A 21,995-nucleotide genomic window follows, 5' to 3' on the forward strand; every position below is an offset into this window, starting at 1 on the left:
GTGGTTCTCAATCTTCCTAATGCTGTCACCATTTAATATAATTTCACATGTTGCAGTCGAGGAAGAGACCTGGTCAGTCGTCTTCATCAACTTAGACCATAAAACTCAATATGGACAAGTTCAGCAGTACCACCATATATGGGCTGCCCATGCATGCTTCAGCACTGCCAGGGCATAAATTTCAATTTTTTTCTCATGTTGTGGTGACCCCCACGCATAAAGTGATTTTTATTGCTGTTTCATAACAGTAATTTTGCTACTGTAATGAATTGTAATATAAATATCTGTGTTTTCCTACAGTCTAGGGGGAAGCTTGTGGATGGGTCATTTGACCCCCAAAGAGGTGTGGACCTTCAGATAGAGAACTTCTGGTTTAGAGTACAGGATGTTTAATCTTGATATTTCAACGTGATGAAATTTAGAATCACCATGGAAACAAACCTCTGGATGTGCCTTGTGAGAAAGTTTCTAGAATGAATTAACTGAATTTGAAAGAAATACACTAAATGCAGACAACCCCATTCTGAGTGGTAGGGCCTTGGACTGAATTAAAAGGGGGTGGGCACCAATTTCTCCCTGCTTCCTGCCCGAGAATGTAATATTACTAAATGTTTCCCTTTCCCTCTCAGTGTCTTCCAGTTCCCCATGGACTTCTGTATGCTCAGACTGTAGTGCAAAAATCAACCTTTCCACACTTCAGTCGTTTTTATTGAGAATTTGGATGTAGCAACAACAGCAACACAAAGTAACTAAAACAGATAATTGATATTGGGTCGTGGCTTTGTTGAAGTGGTAAAGCTGAACATGTGGTTCATTATGAATTTGAGACTGGCTTATGGACGGAATGTAGGAGATCTTGCGGCTTTGGGCTACAAAAGTCATGGGATGCTATGAATACAATTGGAATTTGGAAGACCAGAATTCCAAGAGAGACATGGACAGTGAAGGTAGGGCTCATGGTATTTCAGAAAAGAATAAAGGTTCTATATTGGAATTGGACTCAAACCCACTCTTGCTTCACTTTTGCTGCATTACCCTTCTGTTCTGAGAACATTTGTGTGTGTCTGAATTAAAAGGTAATGGAGAAATTTCTTTGGCAGAGAGAATTTTAGCCTGTGATGTGGTGGGATATTTTGAAAGCATTCTGATGCTCTCAAGACTGCCCATTAAAGTAATACTTTGAATCAGAAGGGAAAGCCAGTGACTGGCTAGCCCAAATTGGTCACAGAGAAGCCAGTAAATTGGATAAAAAAAAAAGACACACAGAAAGGGAAGAGCAGGGACTGGAGTTTGAGCTTCCTCTTGGTTCTGGGATGAGGGAAGAGGTGACCCTTGAGGTGGCTCCTTCCAAAAAGCAAGGTCAGTTAATAGCTACACAGTGTCTCTGATCTATCAGATTTTTACCCCAGTCTTTGATTCCTGAAGTCATATTGATGAATAGATTGATAGAGACTAAATTTAATCCTACCTGTCATGGTCATGGCAGAGCTGGGTTGGAGGAGCTGAAGCCCCAATAGGCTGTGACCTGGGTGGCAAATATCTGTAATATTAGGGAACCTTGTTCTCTTCCCTGGAATAATAGGAAAGGTCCAATGAGGACAAGATCCCACCAGTTGTAGGCTCTAACTTAGGGTCACACAAGTCCCTTTCCAAGGAGAGTAAAGACAGAAATTTCTAATTTAGTATCCTGTTCAGAAACAGTGTCCCAGGATTACAATGGCTCAAGGGACAGAGACTAAATCTAGAGCTGACAGTCTTAGGCAGCATCATCTATGTGAAGGTTTTTCAGACACAAGAGATGTAAAACTTGAGGATTCTAGAATCTTATGCTGTAGTTATAATGATGTTTTGAGGTCAGGTTTGCATGGCAAGGGTCAGAGAAATGCAAAGAAATCTTATGAAGCTCCTATTGAAGTCTAAGTTTCAGTGGAGTCCCCTGAATGTTGGAGATCCCAGAATCATCAACTGTCCATTGAGGAAAGTTGAAGACAGAGGGAAGCTGAACCAAAAGGGATACTCAATATATTGCAGACAGTGGAAATGGGTGTACAAAGCTACATGGATCCTTTCAAGCTCAGATGATTTTGCTATGAGATCATGATGCCAGACACAGGGTTTTAAAATTTGCCATTTATGTTGTTCGCTTTGTTCTTGACTCTAATTTTTCCTTGCTGTGTGTCCAGTCTTTTCTGATGAAATGGAAATGTTTCCTCTGTGACAAACTGTAGATTGAGAGTTTGTAAAAAATTTAGTTTATAGAGTTTACAGTTAAGAGACTGACTTGAGATGAATTTTTCGATTTTAAACAATCATGGAACTAGTATTAAAGATTATTAAGAATTTTGAAATTAAGTCACATGTGTTTTCAGTATCAGATAGCCATTAGTTATTGATACAGGAGATGGAGAATTGTGTTTAAAAATAATGTGCTTGGGTGTTGTGTTGATAAGAGGTGGAATTGTGATAGCTAAACTTACTGTGAAATTGAAAAGATTTAGAATCACCATTGGAATAAATCTCTAGACATGTCAGTTAGGGAAATTTTAGATTGAGTTACTTGAAAGGGAAGGACCCATTCTAAATGTGGACAGCACCATTTCTTAGTCTGGAGGTGCAGACTAAATGATAAGGAGAAAGCCAGGTGAGTAGCCATGTTCCTCTCGCTCTGCTGCCTTAGCACGAATGTAATGTAAAGAGCTCTCTGTCGTCATAATCATTTCCTCTTCACTATAATGAGATGCACAAACTGTAGAAAACAAAACCCAACTTTTTCTCCAAGTTACTCTGTCAGATACTTGAAAGTAGCTAATAAATTCTAAAAAGAAAGACATATTTTTTCCAATTATGGAAATGAATCCTCCTGTTTTCAGTCAACTTATTACAATTTTCCTGTTTAACAAGCACAGATATTTTTGAGTAATGAGCCAAATATCACTGATACTCAGAAAGGTAGGTACAATTTCACCTTTGAAGGAATAACAATATAAGACATTATATTAAAAAAATTGTAGAAAACAACATCTTTCTCCCAAAAGCACACTTGATTCATTTTGTAAGTCCTTAGACAGGATCACACCTTTTGCCTCAACTTTTGCCTTTGACAGTTTACGTTGTTTATACTTCCTGGAGCCAGGTCGGTCATCTTATAGCTGTAGAACAAGAATTGAAGGACAAATAAAACAAAACAAAAGCCATACAACAAATGCCAGATAAAAGGTGGAGATGAACCTTGTAACATATGCAGCTGAGTCAATGCGATCAGCCAGTTTTCTTGTTATATGAAATCAATATACCTTCAGTTATTCCAGACATCATTACTAGGGCTATCCCATTATCTTCCACTAAAATGAATTCCTAACAGACAACTAACTGTCTCTCTAGGACTGGGGATTTGCTGATTTCTCGAGTCTCAGAGTCATTGCACAAAGTGTTGATGGCAAACCGTGGCTTAATGAATTACCTTATCCTAGCAGACATTTGTAATTTAAAACCTGAGTTTAAACTCCTAGGAAAATCTAGGGAGTATGAAAAAGGAAAGAATGTCTGAACTATTGAAGGAAAGATTTTGGTGACAAACAGTGAATTACATTCTCACTAAAAGTCTTTTACTCATGTAACATTTGGAGTCAAGTTTAGAAATAAGAGTACATTTATTGTGTAATTTATAAGACTGCAGTGGGACAATGGTCTGTACCCTGTCACTTGTAATATTTTTAATAAAATGTTGATTGGCCAGTAGCCAGACAGGAACTATAGGTGGGATGGCCAGGCAGGAAGTAGAGGCGGGACAATGAAAACAGGAGAATTCTGGGAATAGGGAAGAGTCAGTCTGCATTCTTCACCAAGACAGAGAGGAAGCTAGATACGAAGCAAGCAAGATGGGACTGCCTCACGGAAAAAGGTACCAAACCATGTGACTAACACAGACAATATTTATGGGCTAATATAAGTTATAAGAGTTAAAAAGAAACCTACTACCAGGCCAATCAGTTTATGTTTAATATAAGCCTCTGTGTATTTCTTTGGGACTGATCGGCTGCAGAGTCCTTGTGGGACAGAAAACTTGCTCAACATAAGAGTATCACTATGTAGTCAATCAGTAGAATTCTGTATCAACTAAAGAATACTCAGAGGATGTTCTGCGACGTATATTTCTCTCTTTCATTATTATTGTCAACAAACTACCTTTGATTTTCTCGATTAGTAGAGGCAGAAAATGGAAAGAGCTAGGTAAATAGTTGGATGTGATCAGTCTTGAAGGGCACTGTGGCCAGACAATTCCTCTATAGTCTACAGTCTGTAGAAGAAAAGACTGGGATAGCAAGGCTCTAGTTACTGATCAGAAGAATGGGAACTAAGTTAATCTCAGGTCCAGGATGGAGATGTGACATCCTGAGCTGACTGAAAGCCCTTTAATAGATACAGCTATCTAAACCTGGCTTTAGAAACCCTAAACCTTATTATTGTGCAGCAGAACGATTTCTGATAAAGAATAAGACCATACTATGACCTGTCCTGTAAGAGATAATCTAAATGGGTCTGCCAATCTCCTGGACAGAACAAAACTTCCCTCAGGAAAAGCCGCTTATTCTGAAGAGATGAGAAAGTGGTATAGAAACATGCTTAACATGCTGGTTGGGATAGTGATCTCTAGAATACTGTGCACTGTCAGACTGGTGATTGTGCTGAGCTCTGTGACATTCTACCTTCTGCACTTTGTTCTGTGTGTCCAGATCACCATCCCAATAAAAGAAGCCTGTCTTTTGTACAGGGGAGAGGGGCAAATACAGAGCATCAGTTCCAAGTAACTTTCTATATACAGTTGAAAGTCAGTGTGTTCAAGTCAAAGTCTACTTTTTTCTTGTTTTGTCTGAGTAGGTGTCTTCTGCTCCTAGTAATGTAATCATCTCATCTAGGGCTCATCACATCTAGGGCTCATCACATGTTGCTTAGCCCAGTGACATTTCCCTCTTCGATCACTGGAAACTCAGTGCCTCCATTCACTCCAATTTTTTTCTATTTCAGGTTGCTTTATTTCTGTATTTGTCACTTGTAAAATGTCTTCTGATAGATAGCATTACCTTTCATAATACACTCAACAAACTTTCTGTCTTTCTTTTCTTCTTCTTCTTCTTCTTCTTCTTCTTCTTCTTCTTCTTCTTCTTCTTCTTCTTCTTCTTCTTCTTCTTCGTCGTCTTCTTTTTTCTTCTTTGAGACAGGGTTCCTATGTGTATCCCTGACTGTTCTGGAAGTTACTCTGTAGACTGTGCTAACCTCAAACTCAGAGATCCACCTGCCTCTGCATCCCAAATGCTGGGATTAAAGAATTACATGTCCATCGCCTCACTCTCTCAATGATCTTTCTAAAACCCAAACCCAATTATGTTATTCACATAAATAAAACTCATCCATATTTTCCTAGATTTCCTTTAAAGTCCAGTCATAATTTATTTCTCTTATAAATTTTTTACTATTTAATTTTTTTTAAGTAAGTTTTATTAAATTATAAAAGTTTCCATTTCCGCCCCTCTTCCCAACACCCTCCCACTCCCCCCACTCCCTCTCCTCCTCCCTCTTCATCCCTTAGGGCAGTCAGGGTTTCCTGCCCTGTGGGAAGTTCAAGTTCCTCCCCCCCCCTCCAGGTCCAGGAGGTGAGTGTCCAAACTGACTTGATCCCCAAAATCCAGAATATGTAGTGGAAACAGGTCCCAGTGTCATAGTCAATGGCTTTTCAGAAAGACTCCGGGCCAGCCACATTCAGAGAATCCGGTCAAATTCCGAGAATCTGGTTATATCACTTCCTCGTTCAGTCCCAGTCCAACTGGCCTTGGTAAACTCTCATTAGATCCGTTCCATTGTATCAGTGGGTGATAGCATCCCTCGCAGTACTGATTTCGTTTTTCATGTTCTTCCTCCTTCTGTTCCTCATTTGGACCTCGGGGGGCTCAGTCCGGTGCTCCAATGTGGGTTTCCGACTTTATCGCCGTCCTTCGCCAGATGAAGGATCTATGGTGACAAGCAAAATATACATCAGTATGGTTATGGGCCACGGCCGATTCAGGCACCCTCTCCTCTGTCCAGAGAACAATCTGGGGGATCTCTCCTTGGACCTGGGATCCCATATATAATCAAGTCTCCTGTAAACCCTAAAATGACTCCCTTAGTTGAAAAATATTCTTCCCTGATCCCATATTCATCCTCCCTCCCTCCCCCCCATCCCAGGCCAACGAGCTTTCCCCATTCCTCCCCTACTCCCTTCTCTCTAACCCTCTCCCCTTCCATCAACCCTCCCACCCCCCCCATGCACCCGAGGTTACCTGGGACTCTTGTCTATTTCCTACCTCCTGGTGGATAGGTAAATAATCTTCATCAGGTTCATCTTCTTATTTAGCTTCTCTAGGATCACGAATAATAGGCTCAAAGACCTTTAATTATGGTTAGAATCCACTAATGAGTGAATACATACCGTGTTCCTCTTTTTGGGTCTGGCTCACCTCACTCAGTAAAGCGTTTTCTATTTCCATCCATTTGCATGCAAAATTCAAGATGTCATTGTTTTTTACCGCTGAGTAAAACTCTAATGTGTATATGTTCCACACCTTTTTTACCCATTCTTCTATTGAGGGGCACCTAGGCTGTTTCCAGGTTCTGGCTATTACAAATAGTGCTGCTATGAACATAGTAGAACAAATGCTTTTGTAGTATGTTAGGGAATCTTTAGGGTATATTCCCAAGAGTGGAATTGCTGGGTCCTGAGGGAGGTTGACTCCCAGTTTCCTGAGAAACCGCCACACTGATTTCCACAGTGGCTGCACGAGTTTGCATTCCCACCAACAATGGATGAGTGTTCCCCTCACCCCACATCCTCTCCAGCATAGGCTATCGTTGGTGTTTTTGACTTTAGCTATTCTGACAGGTGTAAGATGGTATCTCAAAGTGGTTTTGATTTGCATTTCCCTGATCGCTAAGGAGGTTGAGCATGACCTTAAGTGTCTTCTGGCCATTCGAAGTTCATCTGTTGTGAATTCTCTGTTAAGTTCAGTACCCCATTTTTTAATTGGGTTAATTAGAGATTTAGTGCCTAGTTTCTTGAGTTCTTTGTATATTTTGGAGATCAGTCCTTTGTCTGATGAGGGGTTGGTGAAGATCTTCTCCCAGTCAGAAGGCAGCCTTTTTGTCCTACTGACAGTGTCCTTTGCTTTACAGAAGCTTCTCAGTTTCAGTAGATCCCATTTATTCATTGTTTCTCTTATTGTCTGTGCTGCTGGGGTCCTACTTAGGAAGAGGGCTCCTGTGCCTATATCTTGTAGACTACTTCCCACTTTCTCTTCTATCAGGTTCAAAGTGGACGGATTAATGTTGATGTCTTTAATCCATTTGGACTTGATTTTTGTGCATGGTGATAGATATGGATCTACTTTCATTTTTTTACAGGTTGACATCCAGTTATGCCAGCATCATTTGTTAAAGATGCTTTCCTTCTTCCTTTGTATACCTTTAGCTCCCTTGTCAAAAATTAGGTGCTCATAGGTTTGTGGGTTAATATCCGGGTCTTCTATTCGATTCCAAAGGTCGATTTCTCTGTTCTTATGCCAAGAGATGGCTCAGAGGTTAAGAGCACTGACTATTTAATTTTTATTCCATGTACCCACGTCTTCATCGAGTTTAGTGGGATTTAAATTACCACATATACCCTAGCATAATGGATACTTAAAATTAAGTGCTGATACTATAATTTCTTACTTTAGAAAAACAAAGGAAAACTGGTATGCAATTAACATTTAATTCACAATCTTACAGATGGTATAGAGATGCCAATTGTGTCTTAGAAGTCATAAGCCATTAACATGCAATAATTGTTTTAAAATACTAAAAGCATGGTGGTCCTTAATTGAAGGGGAAGCTAAGAAGAATATATTCCCTGATTTGGAAAGAAGAGAAGATAATTGAGTGACAATGCAGAGCCAAAAAGTAGCTGGATGAGGAAAAGCTATGCACAGCCTCCTTGTCCCAGACTAAAATGCTCCTCAGCATTTCCTGATAGCTGACTCTTGGGTGTGATGGAGGACTCACACAGTAAACATATTTTGTAACTATTTAATATAATACTCTATATTAGTAATTTAAATTTCATTTAATTATTGATTCTCCCCATTGAGGAGCTAAAAGCCTGAAACTCCACTTTGTAGATTTGTGAGAAACCTCCATGATTATACCTAGCTACTAATATGATTTTCAAAGAATCTTGCTCAAAGACAAGCAAGTGGTTCAAATTCCATTGTCAAAGGAAAGCAATGATTTTCCTTTTTAGATACCTCAAGAGGCCCATTTGTTCTTACTCAGCAGGCATCTGCAGTTTGTTAAAACTGATAACTATAATGGTAAAAAAGCTGAAACTGGTTGGCATAGACTCGAGAAATCTAAGATTTTTCTCTGTTTCTGTTGCTGTTTTAGGGAAATTTCTAAACACATCATCTCATAAATGACTAAAGAGGTAATTCCCCACAAGCAGACAACCCATGCTTGCAAATGAAAGACACAGAACTAGGAATGAGTTCCATCTTGTTGAATTCTTGGCCAATAGGGACGCATGCAGTCAATCTTCTTGCTATCCCTAAAAGCTTGATGGTAAGATCCTATCACTAAAGACACTACACAGCTATGGCAGAGACCATGGGGACCGCCAACTAGTTCTCACTTGGAAGGCTGCACCCCTACTCACTAGAACTCACTGTGTTAGAAAATTTTGTGTAAGCTACCAGGGGAGAAACATAGGTGTCAGTCTTACCCAGCTGTGAATGTTGCAAGCTACAGTGACTGACCTGAAAGGACCGGTCCAATGATGGAAGAGGGGCATGAATGCTTTAGGAGAAAAAAAAATTCAAAGAACAAAAACCAGGGTTTTAAAAAGTTGAATTTAAAGTATGTTCCATGAGATGGAGCTCTTATTTGACACTATTAAAGAAGCCAGAAACCTTTCCCTAGTCATAGTTGGATACCTAATAATACTATAATTCTGCTAAATGGTCATGGTATTCAAATGATTCTCAATGACTTATTGCTTGACCCATAGAGCAGAGAATCTTTCAACATCTATCAAAATAGCTTCTCATGGTGGTAGATGGTAATTAACACTGAGACATCCTAAATTGGTCATCTTGCAAAGGAGAAAAGACTGGGTAAATCTCATCCCTAAAACAAACATTCACATAATACACTTGCCTTAAGGCTTAGGGATCTTTGTGGAAGAAGGGCCACAATGCCTGTAAGAACCAGAGGGGGTGAGGGGAGTTGAATAAGTAACTGTGTCACTAGCTGAGAACAATGACTAGGAAAAGATGAGCTGTGGTTCTATAATGAGGCTTAACTCCAATAGGCTGACAGCATAAAAGGTCAGGTCCTGATCCGAAGACTATCTGGGCAAAACAAACTGGACTCCATGTGGAAAGGACAAAATAGGAGTGATTTCAGACTTGGATGAGAAGAGATGAATTTGAAGGGTGAACGTGACTAGACATGCACTGTATAAAATTCACACAAAAACATTGCCACCAACATCCTGTACCGTGAGAAATCAAAACAGTAGCTCACAAGCCGACTTATATTCCTGCTCAGAGATGTGTATCACTTGTGTAGGGAAACTGAAGCAGGTGTTGTCGGCTTGTTACATTGGCTTCACCAGGAGAACAATCAAAGGCCAATTTTATTCCCTTGAGATTTTGATTGATAAGCTTTGTATAAAAATTAAGCAGTGTTGGTCATTAAAGATATCCTGGCAAAATTAATGCACAGATAGGGGTAACACCTAGTACTGTAACCAAGGGGGGACTTCAAGTCAATAATATACTTATTATATTGAAGCATGAAGATCAGAAATTCTAGGTCAGCCTGGGCTACAGAGGGACACTTGTCACAAATAATCTAAATAGAAACAAAAACAAAACAACCTAATGTCTTAAATCCTAATAATAAAGCAAAGAAGTCTGCCTTTACTTGGAATTAATCAGCAAAGAATCTCCTGGAAGCAACACCATTGGTCTTAGTGATTATAAGGCTAGGTGGTGTTTCCCTATGTACTTCTTTAAAATAACTTACTGTTTGGTTGCCAACTGGTCTCTAAAAAACCCTAATCATTTCCATGATCAAAAACTAAATTATTCCACTGTCACACACAAGAGGCATCTGGAAAGGTATTACAGCAAACATGGTATGGACTTTGGATGGTTTTCTGGAACAGAAAAGGAATATTGGGTAAAACTAAGAAAAACAGAATTAATTAATATAAAAAAGTGTCATGCAAAGAGAACATGATTGCACATGCCTGTAATTCCAGCATTGACGAGGTAGATGAAAGTATATTATGAGCTCCAAGGAAGCCTGGGCTACACAGTTAATTTCATACCAACCTGGGCTACACAGCAAAATCTAGACTATTAAAAGTGCTATGCTAATCTAAAATGTCAATGATATGATAAAATGAGGTATATATTAATACATGAAAACACCATCCTTACAAATTTTCTATAAATGAAAATTGTTCTAAAATTAAGTTTATTTTTATTTTTATTGTAATTCAATTAAGACATTTGTTCTTTCTCTTTCCTCCATCCCCACCCTCCCATATACTCTTCCTCACTATCCTTAAAACTCATTGTCTCTTTTTTCACTAATTGTTGTTGTAAGCATATATGCATATGTGTATATATTCTTAAATATATTCTGTTCATTTCCTATGCTATCTTTATTATTAAAGTAAATAAAGGAAAATGGTATGTTCTATATGCAATAACATCTTTCTATATAAAATATCAAATTAGCATATGTTTCCAGGTTAATGATAACATATATTTAACCCGTTTTTTTATTTCAGCACTGAGAATTAAATTTAGGGTCTCACACAGCTAGCCAAAACTCTACCTGTGTATGATTATCAATTTCTTTATGGTTTATAATTATAGTTATATAAAGTTATAAAGTATTTTGAGTGTATCTCTGCTTTACTCTAAATTTTGTTTATAGATCAACTGTATTTAGGAGCTAAGAAAAACATGAATAAATTTAGCATTCTTTCTAAATAACTTGACATGATATATAATAAGACATATAAATAAAGAAACTAGGAAAATGAAAACCAAAATATCAGTAACATTGGACAGAGAAGAACATAGAAGAAAATATAGTATTTGCATGGTAGGGGAAACTATATCCTTTCTATTAGCAACAATGAAATTCATTTACTTAGGAATAGTGTTATTATTGCCCTGAAAATCCCCTTGCCTGCTAGATTATTTGTAATTGTTATCAATATATTAAGTACTTTTTAATACAGGAGTTGTCACTGTTTTCAAAGTTGGAAAATTCAACAGATGGACAATATTAAATAGTGTGGGTGGATTACTTGGCTTGGCATTGGAGATTGGATTTCATAATGTGATAAATTACATCAAATGTAATCTTCTTTATTCAACTGGTGCCCCCAAACTTGCTGCTTTGTCCAGGAGGGCTTGGGCTGACTGTTGGGGCCCCTTGTCCATATGTTTAGCAGTATAATTTCTTTCACTTTCAGCTTCTATAACCCTCTACAACAAATGTAAAATGTAACCCATGGGCAGTGTCACAATCCTTCCATTTAAAATATTGAAACCAATATCAAGTTAGTAACATGGAAAAGAACAAATAAAAGGAAATCCAGGAAAGCCTTCGGAAACCAGGAGGGCTGGGATACTGTCTCCACTGGAAGTCATTTGAAAACCACAAGAAGTGCTCAACCCTTTTTTACCAATGTCCAAATTCTGAGATTATCTATGGAACATATATCACAGACATCTAGATCACTTTTCAACCAATTTTAGGTTAGGTAAACAGTATTTCTAGAGAACATTTTAAAAAGGGAATTCGATGTATCTAGATTCTGTGTACTCACTAGGCCTAATCCTTAATCTGTGCAAATCTTCCATTTCAGATCATAAATTGTGGGTACTAATACAAGGAGATAGGAGTCTTATAACAACTGCATCTGATGCCGTGTGCTAAGTCTTGAGATTTGTGTTAAAATGTTGGGTGGGGTAAAGCCCACAAGGTCTCAATCATACACAAAGAATTATAAGCAACTGAAGAAAGATGGCAAAGAGGAATGATTTTCCCCAGGTAAAAGCTCACCAACTGATTGTTCAGTGCCAAAGGATCATCCCTTAAAACAGACGTACAAGTAACGTTTTATGTACTGAACGGTTATATTTAGGAACATAAACGTCTACGCATATGTGCATGCAAATATAATTAATAATAAAAATCGTCATGAATTTGAAGGAGAGGTGGAATAGATATATGGGAGGGCTTGAAAGGATACAAGGCAGGAGATAAATGTTGTATTTATATTGTTATCACAAAAACATGTTTGCTTGAGTTCCTAAACCAAAGTGATGTCCATATGCATATCCTTATTAATAATATATTTGTCATTACATTGGGTTTCCCTGACTACATATTGATGTTCTATATTGTATTATACATATATCATACATGTTTTATTGTTACTTTTCTCTCCTCTATGTCCATTATGTACACCTTAGTGGATGTGCCAGCTTATTTTGTTGTTGTTTTTTGTTTTTGATTTTTCAAGATAGGGTTTATCGCTGTAGTCTTGGCTGTCCTGGAACTCAAGAACCAGGCTGTCATCTAATTCACAGAAATCTCTGTTTCCAAAGGATTGGGATTAAAGGCATTCATCGTCAACGCCCACAACTCTATCTGAATAAACAGAAAATACTCCTGAAAGAGAAACTCTTTCAAATAGCACTTACTATTGATTGTGTTGGTTTAACTATTTTTTTATTTTGGAATATGAGAATTACATTTGTATGTATTTGTACATATTACATATGTATTTGTATACATATAATTGGTAGTTTTTCCTCACATACCAAAAGTTTTCATGGATGTGAGTTGCAGACCAGCAGCTGACAAACTTTCTCTTTCTATGTGAATTCTTGTATATTGACATGATATGTAAAAACCACCTTTCTAAACATCTCTAGCACTATGGTTAGATTGCATTATTTTTCACCCAGTATGTTAGCCCAACATTTGGAATATAGAAGTGAATCTACCTTCCTTCAATTAATATTTTAGAAGCAAAACTCAAAGAAACCTAAGATTTGGAGGAATGTATAAAAGGTAAGATCATAATTTGCTTTGTGAATGCTGGGCTTTGATAATTATAGTGGTTCTGGCAGCAGCTGAAGACTTGTTTATGGGAATTCAATAGTCCAGTAGTTAAAATCTGTCTGAGGTAATTCAATAATTTCAATAATTTTATAAGCTTAATTTTGTACACAAAATCTCTGTGGAAATTATCTGGAGTCTGTTCTGCTTTCTGCAAGGCTCTGTGACTGATGATCTATGTAACTTTCATGAGGCCCTGAGCTTTGAATACTTATGTCTTAGATGGATGCAACATTACAAAAAGACAAATTTTATCAATTTTTAAGGATGGTTTCTGCATTTAAATAACTATAATAACAATGATCATTGCTACTCACCCTGCCCAAGAGTACACAGTCTGAATTGGGATTCATATAACTCCACTCCCAGTTCATTTCCTGGCCTTTTTGGGGACTACTAGAGGCGCGTCTTTATGGCCTGTGCTAGCGGGATCCCAATTTTCTGGCTACTGGTTAGGCTTAGTCAATGTAAAGTATTGTAAAGTGGACGAGGGGGACAGATATATATATATGCAATATCTACTATCATAAATTCATCATTTCCAAGTGGCCTTAGGTTTTTAGTTTTATAATATAAAAGGCTATTATCACTTTTCAAAGTCTACTTTCTCCAGTTCTAACTGAATTGATCAAGGTACTCTGTTCCTTCTGATGATGTAGGACTATGATTGTGTGAATAAGAACGGCCTCCATTGCCCCATACACTTAAATGCTTTTTCCTAGTTAGTGTAACTATTTGGGAGGGATTAAGAGGTATGATCTTCTTGGGAGAGGTGTGCCTATGGGGTTGAGATTTGAGGTTTCAAAGGTCTGCCCTACATCCAGCTAGCTTTCTCTTTCTCTGCCTTGAGCTTCAGGATCAGGATGTAGCTTTCAGTCACTGTAAGTTCCAGGGTCATGCCTGCCTGCCTGCTGCAATGCTCCCTGCCATGATGATCATGAACTCTAGCTATCTGTAACTCTACGCCCCAGTAAATGCTTTCTTTAATAAGTTGCCTTGGTAATGCTGTCTCTTCAAAGCAATAGAAATGTAGCTAACACAAGTATTGGGTATCTTCTTTCTGTTGTAGTTAGCTGAATTATTGAACATTTCTGTGTTTACATCCTTTAACTCTGTCTATGTCTTAAAAACAGTCTTTTCACTGAAATTTTTTCAATTTTATTATGCCAACTATGTCTTATAGATATGTAGTGTGAATGAGAAAGTGAATGATGGAAATTAAATTAAAAGGGAAAAGGGAGAAAAACAGGAACTTACTCAAAACTCTATCATAGAGTGTTGAAATAAGCCTTGGAGAGCATAAATCCACCAGGAAGGTTCTATGCCCTTCTTCTACCCACATGCTCAATCCTTCATACCCACTTGTGAGCAACACGTTTATGTTAACTGAAATCTACATTAGCACCAGACTTTAGTAACTACAGTTGGAACTTCAGTGACTCCCCAGTATCTCAATTTCTTAAATTAGGATTGCAAATTATCTATGCTCTCTAAAATATATTCTTAGCCATAGGCTTTATGCTACTTATTATCATGGAGAACTAATTTTTTTAACCTTAGGTCTTTAGTGACTGTGTTCTTTTTATGCTTCTTTTTTTTTAAATTTAGCCCAACTTCTTTTTGCAAGAGCTAGAGATCATTACAGAAAACCATAACCAATAAATATGCAGAGTTGTTGAGCCCAGTCCCAATGGATGCATCTACAAAACAACTCCCACACTTAAGGCTCAGGGAACACTGTAGAAGAAGAGACAGAAAGATTGTAAGAGTTAGAGGATCAGGAACTTTATTGTGAGACTCTGTCTCCTAGTAACATCAACATCTGTATTCATAATCTCTCACCAGCATAACCACCTAAATATAAACTGCACAACGACAACAGTAGACATGACAAAAGTAACAGAGGGAAGCACATGAGGTCTCAATCATACACAAAGAAATATAAGCAACAAAGGAATGCTGAGAAGTGGTCTTCCTCTTATAAGAGTACACAAATTGGTTATCCAATACCAAATGGCCAGCCCTGAAAACCTACATACAAGTAACATTACACAAACTGAGCAGGTTATATTTAGTAATATATTTGTATATATAAATACATATATGCATGCAATAACTATTATTGAAAAAGGGACCATGAATTTGCAAAAGAGCAAGGAGTGCTATGTGGAAGAGTTTGGATGGAGAAAATGTAAAGGAGAAATAATATAATATCTCAAAAAAACCCAAAGAAATTATAAAAAATTTAGCACAAGTTTCAAAGGCAACTTAAATTCTGTCAGTTTCCTGAACCCTTATAACCAGTGTAATCTCTACTACAGCCACTGTTCATACAATACATTTGGAAGACTACTGAATACATTTGTATTAATTACTTGCATTATATTAAATTTATTTACTTATAATATTGAAAATTTTAGGTGATATCTGTCTAATGTGCCCCACACTTTAAACATTTTCTTAAGTGCATCACATTTAAATTCTGCATTAATACCATGAAGTAGTTAATAAAATTCTGATTTTAATTCTTGTTATCCATGACACATGTGGGTTAACTACCGAGTCCAAACATCAGTTTCCTTATTTAAGAATGACATACTTCTCATCCATCGTATCCTAATGATCATCCCAACTCTATAGGTCATTGTGAAGATTAAATTAGATGATATATAAACACATTTGGAGATACATAGCACAATATAAGCATTTTCCAAATCTCAGTTACTATTATCATTTAATTTTGTACAGGAAAAAAGCTAAAATTTTGAGGACATTAATTTCCTGAAGGCATTTGGTTACTAGGTATACAGCAGGAATTTGAGGGGGATCTGGAAGTTAGAGTAGACTCAAATGTTTAGCTACTATACAACTAGATTTTAGATTACCTCTTCCTTATAGACAGGAAACTTTTCTTCTTAGTTTTCCTATACATGAGACCACGTTAGCAAAATCTCCAAGAAATAATTATCATAGAAAAATAGATATCTCCTGAAATTTTTGTTTTACCTGCTCTAGTAAGGTTATGGAAACTGGAATATTGCTTTTATCTTCTCTACGTACCTCACGTGTACCAGAGAGATCAGTAAAAAAGGCAATATTTAAATGCAATTTTTATATATTTTAGGATATTTATATAAATGATTTCCCTTTCTCAATATTATTTAGACAATATATATTTTATAAGAAGTAGTGTGCCTGAATTTTCTGTAAAAAGTACTTTGAAGGGAAGTCAAACAAAGAGTATGAATAATTAATTTCTAGATTAGTGACCTGCCGTTATAAGCATCTTGCTTAATCCAGGGTAGTTTCTGTAACATACATATTCTTTGACTGTGTCAGCCTAGGATTTTTCTTTAGTGATACAAAGCAGAGGAACTTTGTACAAACACAGCTAATTAAAATCCAGCCAAACATTGTAGATTTTTGAATGGGAAAAGACTCAGGAAATTAAGTGAACTTCCTGTAAGAATGTAGCTTTAATTCACATTTTATCTGGTGTCTCTTTCCATATTTTCCTGCCAAAACCATTGTAATATGCTACAATTATCCAGTGGTGCTTTTTTACACTTGGGTTATTATTTCAGAAGCCCTGCTTCCGATGTCTAATAAGGTTTCCACACAGAGCTCCCACACCCCAGAGCTGCCTTCAAAGGTCATTTCTTCATTCTGTTCGTTGCTGGTATAATTGCACCTGCCAGGTGAACTGCAAAACAAGTCCCAGGCGTACATGGTGAGTCAGTCGCTGTCATCCCAGCCGCTTTCCTGTTTATGCTAGTTCTGAGCATTATGGGCTAGGAAGGCTCTGGGGCCATTCAGAGCTTTTCTTTTTGATAGCAAGAATTTTCCATACATTGGTCCTCAATTCCCAATTTCCCATAACAGGAAGTCGAAACAGACTTGATATCAAAGAAGGGAATTTTAAATGAGCTCAAACAAAGGAAAAAGAAGGGAGAGAGAGACCCCTAACGTTCCTCAAACATCTCAATTTGAAAAGGGAAGTGTGTCATGTTCCTGAGATGGTTTTAAAGGCTTGCAGCTGCCTGCCAAATGTTTTGCTCATATCTCCCTGCCATGTGTACTGTTTGTGTGGCCTCCCCTGGGCACACTCAGTTAAAAAGTCACATTTCCTTATTGCTAGTTGCAAGCTTCACAGCCGAGCTGGGCATTTCTCTGAACAAATAGATGGGCTTACATTATCCAAGATCAATTTATAGTTTAGGGATTTCTTCAAAATCCCATCTTTTTTGGGGGGGGGAGGACATGTGATGTGTTTATGTGACCTCTATAGCAAGTGTCTATCAGCCTGAAAATGAGTAACAGTATGATAGGTATAATCTAAAAGCTAAAGACACAATATACAATTGTAAAAAAAAGGGGGGGGTGTAAAGCCTTGAGTAATCAAAGGTAAGCAAGGTTATTGTTCACAGACATTACAAGAAATTGTAATGCCGCTTGTAACCCTTCAGTACTTGACAGTGAGATCCTAATGCTGAAAACACGACACAAGAGTCATAGAACATAGAACGATCAAGCTAGCACTTCATCTCTACCAGTTAGGTTTCATAGTGCTGGGAGCTGCTATGTTAATTCTTGGGACATAAAAATGATCATTGGTCCAATCCAGCTGTGATTCCTACAAGCGACAATAATAACTGGCCTGGAAAGACACATGCATTGGTGCAATAGTGCAACAAACAGTATAGGAATATTTAATCACTTTCTAGTTGAATGGAAGCCCTGCTTCACAAAATAAAATTCATGTCTGGGATCATTATCAGGCTGAGAATGGCAATTAGACGGACAACACGCCCTTGTTGACAATCTAGTACCATTATTCTACCACAGGGATATAACTAACGCCTACTGACTTACCATATTTACTGATTATGTCATCTTTCAACTCTCATCAGAAAAACTTCTGTTTGCAATAGATGATAATCAACACAGAGACTCGTGGTTGTCACAAACGTAGAGAATAAGATCCTGCAAGAGTGCTCATACCTAAAGGTAACATATATTGCGCACTCCCACCTTTAAGGATGAGGGAGCATTGCTGATAAGCATCAGAAAGAGGGTAAGAGGCAGAAGCGAGGATAATAATAGGGAAGCGATGTCTTCTGAACACAATAGGTCATTCGCATTAGGGAATTTACAATAGTTATTACAGTATGCACAGGGCCTGTCAAGCTCAAGCCAGATCAAATCTGGCATGGAAAACAATAAGGGGCATGAGGTTCCACCACTAGCTGAGGAGAAATTGACAATTGTTAGCTGTTGAGAAAGGAAGGGCCAGTTTTCTCTAATAGTATAATTCCTAATAAGTCAATCATGCTCCAGTACAAGGCCATGAATTCACAAATACTTTGAGCAGGGCAATTCGTGCCGATGGTGGAAAAGAAAGACACCAATTCTGGTGGGAAAAGAACGAGGAATGGATCTGGAAAGAGTTGAAAGAGGTGTAAATAGAAGTTTCATTCCTGCCCAGTACCACAACCATTCAGTCCCAAATAAACACACTGTTGCTTATATTAATTATACAACATTTGGCCTATTGCTCAGGCTTATTACTAACTAGCCCTTACAACTTAAGTTCACCCATCATTCTTGTCTATGTTTAGCCACATGGCTTGGTACCTTTTCTCAGTGAGGCATTGTCATCTTGCTTTCTCTGACTCTGGCTGGTAACTGCGTCTCTGACTTTCTTCTCAGAATTCTCTTAGTCTGGTTGCCCAAGTATATGTATATTTTTAAACACATTGTTAATGGTTTAGAGATTTTTTTGATCATCTGAATCTGCATTTACTATATATCTCTATCTTTTTCTGACCACATGAGTCTTTAATCTGCTAAATGGCCTGACTTGGATTAAAGCAACAACTTTGGCAACTGACTGGGTACATTCCATGGTGTCCTGAGAGTCTATCTTCATGAAAAAAGTATTGGCGGGAGACATATTTATTGTCATAACTCTGCAGAGTTTCTAAGTTCATGTCACTACCAAAAAGCATGCTGCTGGCTGCTTATAAAAACTACTTTTATCAAAACTCTTTTATGTTGGGTTGCAGGGCCTCTTAAAAGAGCCACCATGTGGTTTTTGCTGCTAATGCTGAATCAGGAAGCCTTTCTTAAAGGAGTTGCACCTCATTATCCCACAGCAAGAAGGGAGGTGATTATGACCAAAATCCATTGTATGAAATTCTCAAAGAGCTAGTAGAGAGATTGTTCAGGGTATAGGATATTTTGTTGTTTTATTGAAACTGTATGAGCAACTGAGATTTGGTGTCATGACTTTTTCTTTTGTGGTATGAAAATACTCTGACAAGAACAACTTAAGGTTACAAAGGTTTATTTGTTCCACATTTCCAGGAGGTTACGGTATACTCTCTGATTCTCGGGAAGAAAAGGTGACAAGAACTTAAGTCAGATTACATCCAGAGTGACAAGACTGAGCAGTGAGACACATCCATCACTAGCATGCGTGCTAGTGTTCAGCTCAATTTCTTTACACTTATACTGTCCAGGATCTTCTGTAGGAAAATGTGTCACAGTTCATTGTTCTTCCCTCCTCAATTTATTCAAGCAAGATATTCCACCACAGACATGCCTGTCTCCATAACGTGGACAGATAAGATGAGTCCTCACAGTAAAAGTTCAGGTAATTTCTGTTCATATCATTCAAAGCAGTCCTTCCATATTTTCTAATCCCAGTGAGGTAATGTTTCTGATTAAACGTAGTCATACTAACCATGACAGTGTGCAGGTATTCTGCTTCTCCTAGTTTCCCTTATGTAACTCTTTGAGGTAGGTACCAGTGTTCTCATTTGATATTTAATAAACGCACTCAGTAATGGTGGCTATACAAATCACATAGGTGCAAAGATAATATCCCTATAGAGTATGCCTTCAAAGAACCTGGCTCTCTGTCTTGAACTCTTCCTATACTATACTGTGAAATATAAAGCACTATATCATTAAATTGTGACCTATTACTAATATAATACATAATGTAATAATTTCACACATTATATAAATTTAAGTTAACTTGATATGTGTGTGTGTGTGTGTGTGTGTGTGTGTGTGTATTCATTCTGTGGAGAGTCATTATTGGTCAAAAGAAAGACCTTGAAGTCTAACCAATAAGAAGTCAATGAAGAGTTCTTTCACGGATATTATAGAAATAATAGGGGTAGATAAATGCTTCAACAAATAGTAACAAATCATAAAAATAAGTCAAAAGGGAAGAAAAGTTTCCCACCTCCAAATTAATTCAGGACAACAAACAGAAGGAGATATGTTATCTCAGAATGTAAGACTTGAATAGTGATATCATTTTTTTTTCCTTAGCAATTTTCGATCATGTCATTTTAAGTTTCTTACTTAAAAGCTCATGATAATTGACTCATGGGTTTTCTTAGTTACTTTTCTTGTTATGACCAAACACCTAGTAAGATATATATGAAAAGAAAGGGTGTGTTCTGTCTTACATATCAGAGGACTGTGGACCATTGGTAGAGAAGGCAGGGTGGCAGCAGTACCTTGGCCCATGGTGACAACCAGAGAACATACAAGGAGGAATACCAGTGCACAACTCATTTTATACTTCACCCCTTTTTATTCAGTCTAGGAATCTAGCTTCTAAGACAAGTCTCTTCTCCACATTCAGGGTTAGCCTTTCTTTCTCAATAATATTCTCTAGAAATTACTTGACAGACACACCTAGAACTATGACTCCTGGGCAAGTCTATACCTTGCACCAAGACCAGCCAAAGCAAATCAAGTGATCAGAAGTCATGAGTCAGTCTATTACCAACATGCATTTGAAGTACAATGCTGGCACTAGTGTAATGCAGGAGTCCTTGATGGGCAACTGAATGGATATTTCACTGGCTAATTTTTCTTCTGGCTTGATACAACCATTTCTTTCTTTCACAAATCAAAAGATGCTACACATTAAAAAAGTAAAAATGGAAAATGAGACACTTACTGCTTATTTAGAACTAAATGCAAGCAAGGAGTTTAAAAAGACTGTTTATACAGACACTCATTACCAATTTTCACATTCATATCATTCCTTAAAAGCTGGCTTGTCATTAAATTTCTACTGTAGGGAACCACGGATTTTCTCAAATGGAATATTTCACATCAAAGCTCCCTGACACCCTGTACTCTATTCAAGATCTTCTCCATTCTGCTTTCATTATGATCTTTATAAAATGAAAGTATTATAATGATCTTATGCTTAAACCCTGCAAATTACTATATTTTCTGACAAAATCAAGTTTTTCTTCTAATCTTTCAGAAACAGCCTTTGACAAAATCAGCTTGTTTGCTGGCCCAAACTCAGTTTATTTTATTTTACATTTTACCACTATTTAGATGTAGTTATCTGAAAATAATATTTTCTTTTATGCATAAGAATTATCAACTGTCATTACCTTGTAGTTTCTTAATATAAAAGTTATAGTATTACAAATGTTTTTGATCAAACATATTCATATTCATTCTGCCATTATGATGCCACCAAATTTCCTTAATGTTCTTTTGTGGTTTTGGTAATACACTAATCCAGTACTAATCCAGTTAATACCATATATATATATATATATATATATATATATATATATATATACACACACACACACACACACACATACACACACACACACACGACACACACACATACATACATATATTTCCAATGGAGCACGGGGAATCTATCATTGGCCACATGTTCAAAATAAGATTGACTCTGTCTTCTGTCTTCTCTAGTA

Source organism: Myodes glareolus, chromosome 10 (assembly GCF_982192425.1).
Source record: "Myodes glareolus chromosome 10, mMyoGla1.1, whole genome shotgun sequence".
NCBI classification, from domain to species: domain Eukaryota; kingdom Metazoa; phylum Chordata; class Mammalia; order Rodentia; family Cricetidae; genus Myodes; species Myodes glareolus.